At 36.9% G+C, this 14607-nt stretch overlaps 1 protein-coding gene across 1 annotated transcript in view; it reads right to left on the minus strand.

Annotated features, from left to right (window-relative positions):
- The window catches only part of LOC129767366 (reactive oxygen species modulator 1), a 327366-nt gene that overhangs the window by 70057 nt on the left and 242702 nt on the right, over nt 1-14607 (minus strand). The gene's annotated exons all lie outside the window — the stretch shown is intronic.

Raw genomic sequence — 14607 nt, forward strand, 5'->3', positions numbered from 1 at the left:
CTCGATTGGTCAGGAACTGGGTATATACCATAAAACCGTTTGGAACCATTTGCAGAAGATTGAATTCCAAAAAAGCTGGATGTATGGGTGCCACACGAATTGACGCAAAAGAACCAATAATAAATAATCGAATGACCTACAGTAGGATTAGGTCGTTTTGACGTAAGACTACGTCTTTCATTTCTATACCGGGGTGTAAAATCAAAGTTTCGAAAACGAAAGCGTTACGCCGGACACCGATATTTTGAGCGTTAATAGCTCCTAAACAACTGAACGAAATGGTATGATAAACACTTCATTCGAAAGATAAAATGTCTACGCGTTCTATACTTGTTACTTTTTGATCCAAAAACTTGTTTCAATAGTCTTAAAATTGCTTTCAAAACAGGCTATTGAAATCACCAATCGGTATATAAGCGAGCACCGCTCGGAAATCCACTCAGTTCTAATTGAACAGCGATTGGAGCATGTTGTCGCTGTTGTGGTGAAGCTCTTCGTTTATCATGAAAGCGCGGATGAACGGTGTCACCAAGAGCCTGTTTGTGCACCTTATGCCAGACATGAATCCATCAGGAGGAGAGTGATGCCACAGACGTTTCCTGGGAAGATCTCGAAGCAGCCGCTACACACACACACACATACACGCGCGGAATTCTTTCCGTTTGGATGCCATTCAGCATCGAGAAAGATCCGGAAAATAATCTGCCAGTTCCTCTGGGAATTTAAAATTACATTCATGTGAAAGAGTTTATTTTGATGTTTTCTATCCATGTAACACTGTGACCAAATATTTTTCAATCAAGTTCTATTAACAGGTGGTTATCGAATTAGCATTAACCACTGGTGGGCTTCCAGTATCGAGGAAAATGTGGAAATATCTAATCGTTACTGAAAACAATCTGCCAGTTCCTCTGGGAATTTAAAAATACATTCATGAGAAAGAGTTTATTTTAATGTTTTCTATCCATGTAACACTGTGACCAAATACATTTGGTTTTGTGATTTTTCAATCAATCTGAAGATTATTCTTCCCCATCAGTAGGATATTTCCGTATCCAATATTGTATGCGCCCGCAATCGATTATTGCTCAGTCGCCGAAAGTTCCGAGCTCAGAGAGTTCATTCCCCTCTAGTTTGCCTCCCAAATTGCCATCGTAAACCACGCCTTCTCTCGATTCAATCGCGCACAAAAAGCATACTTAAGCGATATTCTGGTGGTGAGACGCATTCATTTTTCGTGAGGACATCGACAAGACAACATCGTTGCTGAGGATGCTGGACGGTGAAGGATCGAGATATGCCCTGAAACGCAAGCAGTTTGTTTGAAACTGTGAGGGAGCACAGAGAAGCCGATCCTTCAGGAGAAGAGAAGGTGACCATCGAAGCAGCCGCTACACACACACATACACGCACGGAATTATTTCCGTTTGGATGCCATTCAGCACCGAGAAAGATCCGGAAAATAATCTGCCAGTTCCTCTGGGAATTTAAAATTACATTCATGTAAAAGAGTTTATTTTGATGTTTTCTATCCATGTAACACTGTGACCAAATATGTTACAATCAAGTGCTATTAACAGATGGTTATCGAGTTAGCATTAACCACTGGTGGGCTTCCAGTATCGAGGAAAATGTGGAATTATCTAATCTTTACTGAAAATAATCTGCCAGTTCCTCTGGGAATTTAAAAATACATTCATGTGAAAGAGTTTATTTGAATGTTTTCTATCCATGTAACACTGTGACCAAATACATTTGGTTTTGTGATTTTTCAATCAATCGCAATTAACAGGATAGCTTCTGAAGATTATTCTTCCCCATCAGTAGGATATTTTCGTATCCAATATTGGATGCATAAAACCTTGTACCTCCAACGTAACACTCTCGTTTTCGAAGTCCCCCAAATATCCATTTATTCATTCATTCAGAATGGATTCAGATTCAACTTCAAACAAAGGATCACTGAATCAACGATAGTCCTACGTCACAATTGCGGTTATACCATAGATATAACCCACTTTCTGTTTTTCGTCTGTTCCTTTTTTCCTACAACCTTCAGCTCTTTTTTTCTGTCTTCTATCTCTTCCTTTTGTTTAATCCGTTTTTATCATTTTATTGGCTCCTTAGAAATTTTCCATATGACTGGTAGCTACGACAGGCACAACTGGTTTTCCAAGACGGCATTTAGAGTCCCCGCACTAGGATTGGGCGATCTTTATGAAAAGATCGATCTTATCGAATCCAAACGGCGCACAGTGCGTTGAATATATGGGGATGCGGGACAAAAATCAAAACAACCCTTATAGTCATTTTTTCGGATAGGTATAATGGAACAAAAGTTAGTTATGATGAAATCTACTATTTGCATTAAAGACTTATGTATTATACGTAATCGCAAAAGTGTCTTCACAAGAAATTTTTTTTTTCAGCATAAGATTTTTTTGATGAAAAATTTGAACATCTGGAAAAGATAATTATTTGATGCGCTTTATGGGCCGGTGGAATTCAAAAATGATGCCGATCAGAACATGACAGTTTATTAAAGGTGATCGCTACAGGGCAATGAACACTTTAAAATTTATAAAACGAGAGCGTTACGTTTGTCGACGCATGTCGTTGACTGTCAGTGAAAGTTTTATAAATATTGTGAACGCCCAGGCTTCAATTTCTATTTTACTACTGTGTTGAAAAATTTCATTCGCCTCTTCAGAATACGCAAGAAGTGTAGAGCAGATTCAAAGCAGAAGAGAAATATTAAATAGGACATACTTAATCGATTTTGATACCGTGAAGATTGTACGAATTGATGATTTTATGCCATATCGAATAGATAAATGTAGTGGGGGAAAGTGTATTGAGTGCATTAAGGGTATTGTTATGAGTGCGTGTATTGTTCTCGCGAGAATGAATGATTAATCAATCATCTTCAACTGCATCTACAAAACAACGCAAAATCATCGCTCCTTTTCAGGACGACTACAGAGTTATTTTAGAAATTTCGATGCATTCTAATGGCGGGTTTACATTAGAGAGATCTATAACTATAGATGGATTCATTCACGTGAAAATAGGTGTAAACGGGTGAGAATAAATATGATACACTTATTCGAGGTATATATAACTTGAATAAATTCAGCATATGTAAACGCTTGTGAATTTCTCACTGGTGAGAAATCACTGAAGTTGGGTGCAGTTCTACTTCAGGTGAATAAATTCACCGAAAATATGAATATATTCATTATAGAAGTTCACGTTAGTGTAAACGGTTGATGCGATTTCTATAAATCTCATCATATTTCTTCACATGAATATATCACTAGTCTAAACCCACCCTAAAAATCTGTTCTATATTTATTTTTGGCTGGAAGAATTTCTGGAAATTCAGGAGTGTGTTCGGATTTATTGGTGTAATGATTTTGCTTTGAAATATAGAGACGTTAAGCTTTCTCAGTTCATTCGCCTCTAGTCTTGAAATAAACCCAAACTAAACAACTCGACCTTTTTTTTTTTTTTTTTATCTTCGCTTATTTTTCGTCGGCCTATTTCCGCCACTTAAGTGCCAATCACCGACATCAGGGAGGCGACTCCACCTGTTCCTACCTATCAGACTCAACAACTCATGAGCCGGGCCAACTTCTTTTACTTCCGCTCCGAAGGAAGACGTAACCAGAGATTTTTCGCCTCAGAAAATCCCAACGACGCCAGCTGGGATTGAACCCAGGCCGATCGGATTGTGAGGCTGTTACGCTAACCATACAACCACTGGCGCCGTCAATAACTCGACCTTGAGAAATATTACTTGGAAAGCCATGCTGCCGTCCGATCGCCAGCTGGATGACTGATAAATCACGAATGACTTGTTTCATATTTTTTTTCATTCGATCATTCAATTTTTATGATTTCATTTTTTTGTTTTTTGTTGTTTCCTGGCTTAAAGTGACGTAATGTATTTTTCAGTGTTAAGGGGGTGTTCTAGTGTAGAGACACGAATTTCGAGTTCCGTAAAAAATAAACAAAGCATATTATTACTATCCATTATTTATCCATAAAACAGAAATTAAACGGAGAAAAAATGTTCATAACTAGAATAGTTAGGAGCTGATGAAGTGGGAGGGTAAAAAAAACGTTTTGCCATGGCGTACGCGATTCCAGCCCTTCTGGTTATCTGAAACAATGTGGGAGCGCCAAATTAATAGTGTATAGTATATTAATAGTGACATAAAATTAAATTGTTCTCTAGAATGCTTCTCCTGTTTAGATAAAAGGCTAATAATACACAATCTTTTATATCTCATCCGACGACACAGTGACCTAAACGCCACCGTGGTGATTTTTCTTTTTTTATACATTTTTTCGTCTGCTTCATTTTTAACAATTAAATACATTTTATTCTAGGGCAATGTTTGATTTATATTTATATTCATACTGTTTGCATAAAAGATTAATGCTTTATACGATTATGTTTGCATAAAAGACTAATGTTTTGTACATAATCACAAAAGTATCTTAAACGCCAAATTAATAATGTTATGAAGAAATAAAATACTTTCCGGAATATTTCTCCTGTTTGGATAATACACAAATAATATAATCTTTTATTTTTCATCCGATGGCAAAGTTACGCAAACGCCACTGTGGTGATTTTTCAATTTTTAAATGTTTTCTATTCTAGGGTCACATTTAATTTTTACATTCCATACATGTATTGTATAGCAGGAGAAACTCTACACTATTTATTACTTATTTATTATTTTGGAATTTTCCTTAAAGGTAATTTTTTTCTCTGTCTCGTCATATTTGTTAGTTTATGAATAAGTACACCTCTTTTAATTAATGTGATGAGAAAGCTTATGTCTTATTTCTTTTCTTACATATTTCGATTATTTTGTAAATTATTCAGTTTCATTAAAAAGACAAACAGAATCAAATTCAACTGTATCAGCAAAAAAAAGAAGAAATATCATTGACATCCGTGTGATGATTATTCGCTATAGTTTTTTCTACCCTGCTATGGAAGGGTCAGAAGAAAGCAGCATATAGTTCATAGAGTCCTTATTACTGTAAATTCTTGATGCTTTCCTTGTATGCTTCAACCTGTTCTCCCTGATCAGCCCGTGTGTAGCTTCTAAAGCCTCTTCCGATAACTGGCCAATAGGCAAATCGAATGCTTCCATAATATCTGAACTGTGTACAAATAATTTATGCACAGTTACAGGCATAAAATACCATCCGTACAGGCTTATGTAGAGATCTCTTGTATCCGACAATAGTTTATGGTATTTAGACATTTTAATTTTTCGCCCCGACGATATTTTATGGAGAATTGTAGCGAAATTCGTTATCAGCTCCACACTTACCCCTGTTATTTCCGAGCTGGTTTTGTGGATCCGAGAAAAATTTTCGTGCGGTGTTGCTGTCATTGCTTGAACCATACCCCGGTTTCGGCTTGTCGACAACTAGACCCATCCTTGACTTGAACGCCTCTTGAATTTCTCGCTTTCTGCTTTCATACTCTTGCTTATGTTCAGCAGTTTTCACTCGCCACGTTTTGAATGGCAATCTGTTGAGATGAATGATAGTTATTATTTATACACTATTAAACATTCTATAATGCTAACTTGTCTTTCTCTCTTTCGGAAAAGATCCACAAATTAAGCATTTTGCAGAAGCTTTATTTCCGGAAAACACTTTTGCCACCTTTCAATCTGTCATAGTAAGATGGAATTCAAAACTTACAACGATCTTAGCGCTATTGTTTTTGATGATGAAAATCTGTAACGCTTTAATTTTCTTCTCCATTTCTGATGAATAGCTTGTGAGTCTTCCTTCGTGAACACAAATTTAAGCGGTCTACAGTACGATGTTGAACTTGGCCGAGGATTCATCCAGATGATAGCGTTATTTGTGGAGTCGATCAGTTTTAAGGGAGTGCAACGACTAACAAACTTTCGTCTGAACTTCCTGCTTACGTAAACTTTTGCTTGTATGCACTATGCCCTGAACTGCCGTCAAAACTCCATTTACAGACGAGATTGACTGAAGTTGAAGTCATTAGCGAAATTTGTTTGTCGATGCTAGCGGAGGTGCAATTCATAAGATCTTGTAAATCTACTTCAGCAGACGTCTCGGTCGCAGAGATCAATTTAGGAGTTTTTTTTTCTTGTTTCAATGCATAAAGACTTGGTAGAAAATTTGGATGTATTTCATTCAAAGTACTTCGAAGTAAATTGTACCATGGGACGCCGCACTGTGCGACGTGGACATAATCGGAAGAACACATGCGACGGTATCACACTTGTATACCCGATTGAAACACGAAGCAGGGATGGTGGAGCTGGGGATCAATGCGTCTAAGACTAAATGCATGCTAGCAGGAGGGGCTGATCACAGAATTTCTCTTTAGAGTAGCGACAGCGCTGTAATCGACGGCGATGAGCTCGAGATGATAGAGGAATTTGTCTACCTTAACTCGTTGATAACAACTGACAACAACAACAACAACCGTGAAAATCGAAGGCGCATAATCAACGAGAGTTGTGCCTATTAAGGATTCACAATGGTCCAACAAACCCGTACGAAGTGTACCATTATCTGCGAGCATGAAGCATAGATGATGCTCGAAGAGGATATGCACACACAAAACAAAACAAAAACCAGTGTTTTCGAAGGCTGCGAAGGAAGTGGGGAATCGCTGGTCATCAGACACAAACCGAAATTGGCGTCAGCTGTTTCGTAATACTTTTCCTTTCTTGCTATAATATTCATGTGCTTGAAATCCCACATTTGAGCACAGTATCATCAAATCTGATTTTGTTATGACTTTTCAAAGCTTGGTATAGTGGCGTTTTTTGACAATTTTTTGAAAGAAAGTGCATCATACGTTCTGCAGCTTCAATGATAGCTTGGATTTTGTTGGCGTTAAAATACAAGTTGTTCAAAAGACTATAAAAAAATCATGAAAAACTGTGATTTTTTGTAGAAAACCAGCTTAAAAGTTATGTTGCCGCAGTTTTTCGCGGTTGTGATTACATTCAAAATTTAGGTTAACATATAGGGCCCTATTCCAGAAAACGAGACGAGCAATTCGTCTCATCTTGTCTCGGTTTCAGTCACTATCGAGACGAGCAAAATATCCTATTCCAGTACATGTTTAATTTGGTAGACTGGAGAGACTTCAGTCAGTTTTTCTCGGTATGATCAGTGATGTCAGATGAGAAGACATGTTTTTGTTTTGAGAAAAACAACAAACAGTTTAAAAATTGATCAATCGATACTCCATTCTCAGTGCCAAAATATTTAAAAAAACATAACAAAAAGAAATAAGTTTAATATATCTTTTGGTTCCATTGATATTTTTCCTCGAGCATATGGGTTCATCACTCAAACGTTTTGTTATTATGGATTTATTGGGGGCAATGTTTGTTCACCTAATCAACGAGAAAAGTTTTAAATCTATATATATATATATATATATATATATATATATATATATATATATATATATATATATATATATATATATATATATATATATATATATATATATATATATATATATATATATATATATATATATATATATATATATATATATATATATATATATATATATATATATATATATATATATATATATATATATATATATATATATATATATATATATATATATGTATTTCCAATAAAGTAGTTGTTTTGAATTACTCATTTTCGTTCAATATGTGAAGACCCTTTTCGTGCCGTGTTAATATATTCAAAACAGTCATCTAGCATCCCTCTAGAAATTACTGAACTGAATTTGATGGTTGCAGTTGAAAACATACATTGCTTATGCAATACTAGTTTAGCCGTGAAACAATTTTTGAAGATAAAGGCGGAGCAGAAGAATACCGATGCTTTCAATCAACAAGGTGAACAAACACATCAAACAAACTAGACGATTCGACTGATTCATCGACGAGCGCGGCCAAACGGTCGTCGAGCCAGACGAGCTACTCGTCTGTTTTTAGTCGAGCTCGGCTTCTGGAATATGAAAACAAACGAGACGAGCGCTCGTCTGCTCGTCTCGTTTTCTGGAAAAGGGGCCAATAGGCTTTCAATTGGACACTGTCCGACACTGCGCAAAACTGTGCGAATTGTCGTTTTAGCGAGAAAAGCAATAGCAAGTTTCATTTGCAACGTTGTGTTATTCCAGTGTCATTGTTTCCACGATTCGTTCAAAATAGATATTAGTGATATATTAGCAAATCAAATTCATATTCGTTAAGTCTTTAATGGAGCCTTCACACCACACAATATAAAGTCTAGTAAGTTGTTTATTCATGGTATGATACATGTACTTTAATGTCACCTTTCAACCAAAGGAGACTTACATGGTCACATGGCTTAAGGATTATGTTATACCACCATCTCGGGAATCTCCCACATCCTACCGAAACTGTATAGACGACGTTCACACGAGTGTAGTGAGCGATCAAAACGGTGCCGAACTGAGGAAATGAGTGCTCAAGAGAAGGGTAATAAAATAATCAAATATGCCCGAGAACATTTCACTCGTAAAAATAGTCGAGGAAATACTAACCATGATAAATCGGATTTTGAATAAGACCGCTATTAAAGTTTTTCTTAATAAAACAAAAACGGTTTTGGATATCAATGAAATTCTTTATTCATGTACATTTGATGTCATTATGTATGGAACTCAATTTCTTTTGCATGGCCACCACGGGCACGCTTGCAGAAGTTATGACTCTGAACCCAATTTTTAACGGGTTTCAAGCATAAATCAGCCGATACTGCAGCAATTTCACGTTCGATATTCGTACGAAGTTCATCAATCGTCGCGGGTTTGTTGGCACAGACCACAGACTTGACGTAGCCCCACAGGAAATAGTCTAATGGCGTCAAATCGACCGAGGCGGCCAATTGACTGGGCCATTTCGTGAGATAACACGCTCACCGAACTTGATTTTTAATAAATAGATTTTTAAATTCGCTGTGTGGCTTGTGGCGCCGTCTTGTTGAAACCACATATTGTCCAAGTCCATATCATTCAATTCGGGCCAAAAATATTCGGTTATCATTGCGGTAGCGATTCCCATTCACAGTAACATGTCTTGATTATCACGGAAGAAGTTCTATTTAATGACGATGCCGGACCATAAACTGCACCAAATTGTATTTTTTTCGAGATGCAATGGTGACTCGTGTGGATTGCTGCCTGACCAATAACGCATATTTTACTTATTGACGAAGCCATCCAGCCTGAGCCTCATAAAAGCAAAATATGAAGCTCATCGCAAAAAATCCGGATCATTTTCAAGTTGTTGCTCAGCCCAATTCACGAACATGCGATGCTTCTGGTTGTCAAGCGGCTTTAGTTCTTGCGTCAATTTGATCTTGTAAGGATGTAGGCCAAGATCTTTTCACAAAATTCGCCACAACGACGTCACAGGGATGGCCAACGCTTGGGAACGACGTGTGAGAGACTGATTTGGGTCTTCCTCAATTGATGCGCTAGCGGCGGCAATATTCTCGACACTAAGGGCACTTCTTTGTCACACTGGCAGGAGAACATTTTGTACTGTGCCTGTGGATTCAAATTCTTCCACTAGACGTACTAGACTAGACTAGACGTATGTTCGTATATCTTCAGTAAAGTTTCCTTCATGAGACGGAAACCTTACTGAAGAAAAATGTCAAGAGAGCGGGAAAAAATATGGCATCGTTTGCCGTCCCTATCGGTCTACTTTTGTAGCGTCCCTATTGATATTAGTTAATCATCTTCTTATCTCCACTGATACAATAGTAAACACTTTCATTAAGGGTATCAAATCAGAAAACAGGTCACGTTTTTATGAAATAAAGTTAACGTTAATAACTATTTTTGCCGCGAACGGATTTTGGCGATTTACATACTAAACGAATCGGAAATTCCGTAAGATTTGTGTAATATGCCATACAATAGAATCCCCTGGTTAATAAATGGTTAAAATTCATGAAAACTTTAAGTGTTTCTATTTTCCCATACATTTGTTCTGTCCATTTGAGTGCTTTCCCGAACAGAGATATCAATAACGAGCAACTTATCGACGACCAACAGAGGGGAAATCGTATGATTTAAAGTCTCCGTGAACAAAGAAAATGAAGAAGAATGAAGGGGAATACTTGCCTAGAGTATAAACAGTGGATCTCGCTGAGGCAAGCTTTCATTCGGCATTGGACTGTTGAGTAATCCAGTTCACTTTGCTTTCGCTGCGCTTCGATCTAAGATTGGACCCCACCAGTGGTAATCCAACTTGGAAATCGTGGTTTGATTTTTCTGTTCGTTTTTCGCGTTATTCGTATCGTGTGTTCTTCTTTCCGCGTCATAAATTGGACGCTTCGCGTAGTAGAAGAGGAAGGCAGGCTCGAGCCCTGCAAAAAACGAACGCATTGCCAGGGGCAATAAAATTTCGAGGTAAGCGTCATCTAATGATGCACGCGGTGTTGGTGCAGTGAAAAGCGCTCGCACTGAACCGAGCCTTCGCAAATGTGACACCGCACCGAACAACAGCGAAGTAGGCGATTTCGGCGCGTCGGTCGAAAATGTAAACGGCCAGGCAGCAACCAAAATCAAGCTCCCCCCGCTGGTGGTAAAGGCGGTCGCTCTTGACAAACTCATCAGCGAATTCGCATCGATGGGTGTTACAGCAGAGTAGAAGCTGTGTGGCATAATTCAGTCTTTTTCCAAGCAGTTAATATTGTTTATTTTCCGTCTTCATAAGAGTTTCGTTGGTGCCTTTGAGAATGCATCAATGCATTAAACTGACGTTATGGCGAAGCAGACGTTAAGGTTGTGCACCAAAAAATTATTTGGGAATACCAAGCATCTTGAATGTCTTACTGGAATGTTATAAGTTATTTGGGTTCGCGTGCCAGTCGCAAAACTGCCTTCAACTAGGATTGCATTTGCGCTAATATTGATCATAATGAAGCATTGCCACTGTTTTCGAGGTTGTTATTAACAAAAAGAGTTTATTTCTCCTGTTTAGTTATCAAGAAAGTAAATGTTCTGGAATTTTGTTTTGTATGTGATAAGGTTTTGCTTGCCAGTAGCATAACTTCCTCCACTAAGGGTGACAGCTGCGCTTCTCTCGAGCATGAGAAAGTAATGCAACTCTTTTCGAGGCCAGTAATATTAACAGAAGCATTTCTTTTGAGAATAGCGCATATATATAATCGACTGTAGCAGAGTCTATGTCAATTTTGAAAAAGGCCACCAGAATAGCCTTCGAGGTAAATTTTCAATGCATTGACATGAAATAAATTGCGACATACGATTGTTTTGCGAGGGCAAAAATTAATCATCAATCAATTATCGTCAACTGATTCTACAATGAAAAGATCATTTCAGAGATTATTCTACTAAGCAGTTGTTTCTAGAATTTCACGCTATTATAGAATAATATCCGAAGGTATAAACAAGCGACTTATATAAAATAACAGCGTAGTTCTACGTCAACAATGCGGTCGTATCTTGGACACAACCTCCTATAATTTTTTTCAAAAAGGAGAAAAATGATTGCCAAAAACTTCCAGTTGAAATAATATTTCTATTGAAGAAATCAATTGTTGAATCAGGAAAAGATGATGATTAATCTGATGACAGTTATGAAGAAGAAGATGATGGTTTTGATTTGTATTGACTGTGTTGTTTCAATTTGTAGTTTAAAAAAATAATTTATATTTTCACAACCAAAGTTGTTTGATTTGAGGGGTCGTACATAAACTACGTGTTTTTTTCAGTGGGATTATTTTTGATCAAAGATCATAAAATTATATAAAAAAGTATGCAAAAAATATTGCTGGGGAAGAGTGCCGTTCAAACCAAAAAAAAGATCACGTGCTTTATGGACCACCCAAATGAAAAATGGATTGATGTTCAGCCTCCCGAAATTATGTAAATATCATGTTTTTCTTCACATTCAACGACACTTTTTTGCTTTTTTGCAACGACGCTTTTTTGCACCCCACTGTGCGCCGGGTGCTCAGAACCAAGGATGGAAAACAAGAGAGCATGATTCGATCCACGATTAATAGTAAATTGCACAAATCTGTACAAACTGCGACTAACGACGAATCCTCTACCATCAAAACAAAATTATGTTCCCTTGATAATTCTGAGTTGACAAATACATTGCTAGACTTTGCTACACGAGAATTAGTATCTCTATAGTGTAAAGGCGCGTCCACATTATACGGAATGATGCCGATCATCTTGTACTAGGCGGCAAATTCGGTCGTTGTGTAATCAATTTAGAATTTGGGTCCTTTAAACCTATGTGAGCCTGTGAAAACAAACTAAATATTGGGAAATACGTATACACCTCGAATGGATAATGATGATCTGCTATCACAAATCTGGCAAATTTTTTAGATGCTTTATTTTTATTTTGGGGGCAAGCGAATGTATTCAAAAATAATAAAGTTTCATTTCAAAATGTTTTGTTACATAGAGGCTGACTAACTACACAGACATTCTATGCTAAACCGATATAGTGCTTCTCAGATTTCCGTGGAAAGCGGTAGATTTGTTCTTTATCGCAAAATATTAGACCCGCATTTTTCTATTTTTTTATAAGGGTGGTCCGAAAAATCAAATTTTCCCCTTTTTTCCGACAATTACTTTTTCCAAAAATTCATAACTTTTGAACTACTGGACCGATTTCGATGATTAACATATCAAATTGAAGCTAGTCTTCTCTGAAAAAAATACAATACTTGTGAAAAAATTGGATTTTGTTTTTGTAATTATTGGTTGTTTTTGTTCAGGTAAAAAAATTTAACTCGCCAAGCGTAAAAGAGGTGTTGCGAATGGGTTCGAATTTGGTTAAGATGGGATCCCTGTTTTAAGGGTCGAAAAATAATGAATTTTGTTGATTTATTTTCGAATGTTAGGAATAGGTATATTTAGAGATGTATTTTCCATTTTTTGAGTGCACGAATAATGATTATTACCCTGTTGACAGCTGCATGCGTAGATGCTGTCTGAAAATCTGTACCTTGCTGGTGGTATCAGTTCTGAAACAACGGGGTGTCGTAGAACAAATTCCAATGAATATTTTGGAACTTTAGGACAATACCTAAAGCGTTACATAGGGGTTTCGAAAATTCGAAAAATTGCCAAAATGGCGCCCATTTTTGATAAAAATTAGTTATTTTTCATGGAAAATTGCTGTTTAGAACCTCATAAAAAATCGGAAAAATTAGATATCAAAAAAACGCCTATGTAACGCATTGTATATTCCATTTTTACATGCTAAGTACAGCAATACTATGTCCCTTAAGATGACTTCATATTTGTCACTGTAACTTTCCAACGAAATCAAATATCAAAATATCCTCTTAGGATAACATGTCTGAGGCAGAGCTGCAATCCATCACCGTCAATGTCACAAAAAAGCTGACCATAGTCACTCAATTCCTCTCACGGCATGTGAGATCCAAATATTCAGTAGTGATACTCACTATTTTGTTTCTGACACCTAACCAAATGACGGTTGGTTCCAATGCCTCTCACTGCCGATCGCTCTGTTTACAACTTTACGTTACGAGAGCGGTGGTTGTGGCGTATGATGGTAGTAGAAATGTGAGTGATCAGACAGTTCCAATCATTTTTGACAATCGCGACGGTTGTTTAGATTCGTTTGTTGAAGTAGAAGTTGTTGTTGTTGTTAGAGATGTCTAAATTTTTCGTTTATTCGATTTATCGTGGGGCCAATATTCGATTCATTCGAACAATTGTCTTTCAGCATTCGATTAATCGAGCGAATGTTTATTTCTTGTAGTTAAAATGAACAGACATATATAATAAAAAATATTATGGTGTCATGATTTTAAAAGTTACATTGAATATAATTTTCAAATGAACATGGTGCAGCATAATGGTTTTTGAATGAAATGTTATTTAAGTATATTGATAAATTTACCATTTCATAATTATTTTGCGGATCATGAAAACGATCCGATTGAAAACCGACAATGCGTGTTTTTTTTATTTTGAGTTAATCATTACCAGAACTATTGAAGTTTAGTTAATAAACGTGTGATGAACACAAAAATTTTATTTTGTCATAAAACGAAAGAAAATTGCGATCTCAAAGAATCGCCCAAAAATCATCCACTTGCATTGAGGCTTTATTGTGAAACTTCTTATACCGTGCCATTAACTGCACCACGAACAATTCCAGGTGGAATATATGTTTGCTTCCTTGCTGCATCCGGTGTTCATAGTACTTTTCGTTAGCTCCGAAGGAATGTGCTGATATGCAAATAGTGTTGTTATATTCAAGAAACAAACAAATGACAATCTTACATACAAAATTTTAAGATTATCCTCCTAAGATAGAGCCGGCACTCTTACTCAAGCAACGACTCCTAACCGCGGGAATAACCCACGAAGTAGAATTGGCGCACAAAATCAATCTGCACGTAGACAAATACTTTTCAATGGTTCTTCTCAGTGCATCCTGGGTATCTTTGGTCAGCTAATCCACTACGGACAAGACGAGTCTCATATTCCCTCTACCAACTGGGATCAATTTGCTTGATCAAATTCGACACGAC

Source organism: Toxorhynchites rutilus, chromosome 2 (genome assembly GCF_029784135.1).
Source record: "Toxorhynchites rutilus septentrionalis strain SRP chromosome 2, ASM2978413v1, whole genome shotgun sequence".
In the NCBI taxonomy this organism is placed as follows: domain Eukaryota; kingdom Metazoa; phylum Arthropoda; class Insecta; order Diptera; family Culicidae; genus Toxorhynchites; species Toxorhynchites rutilus.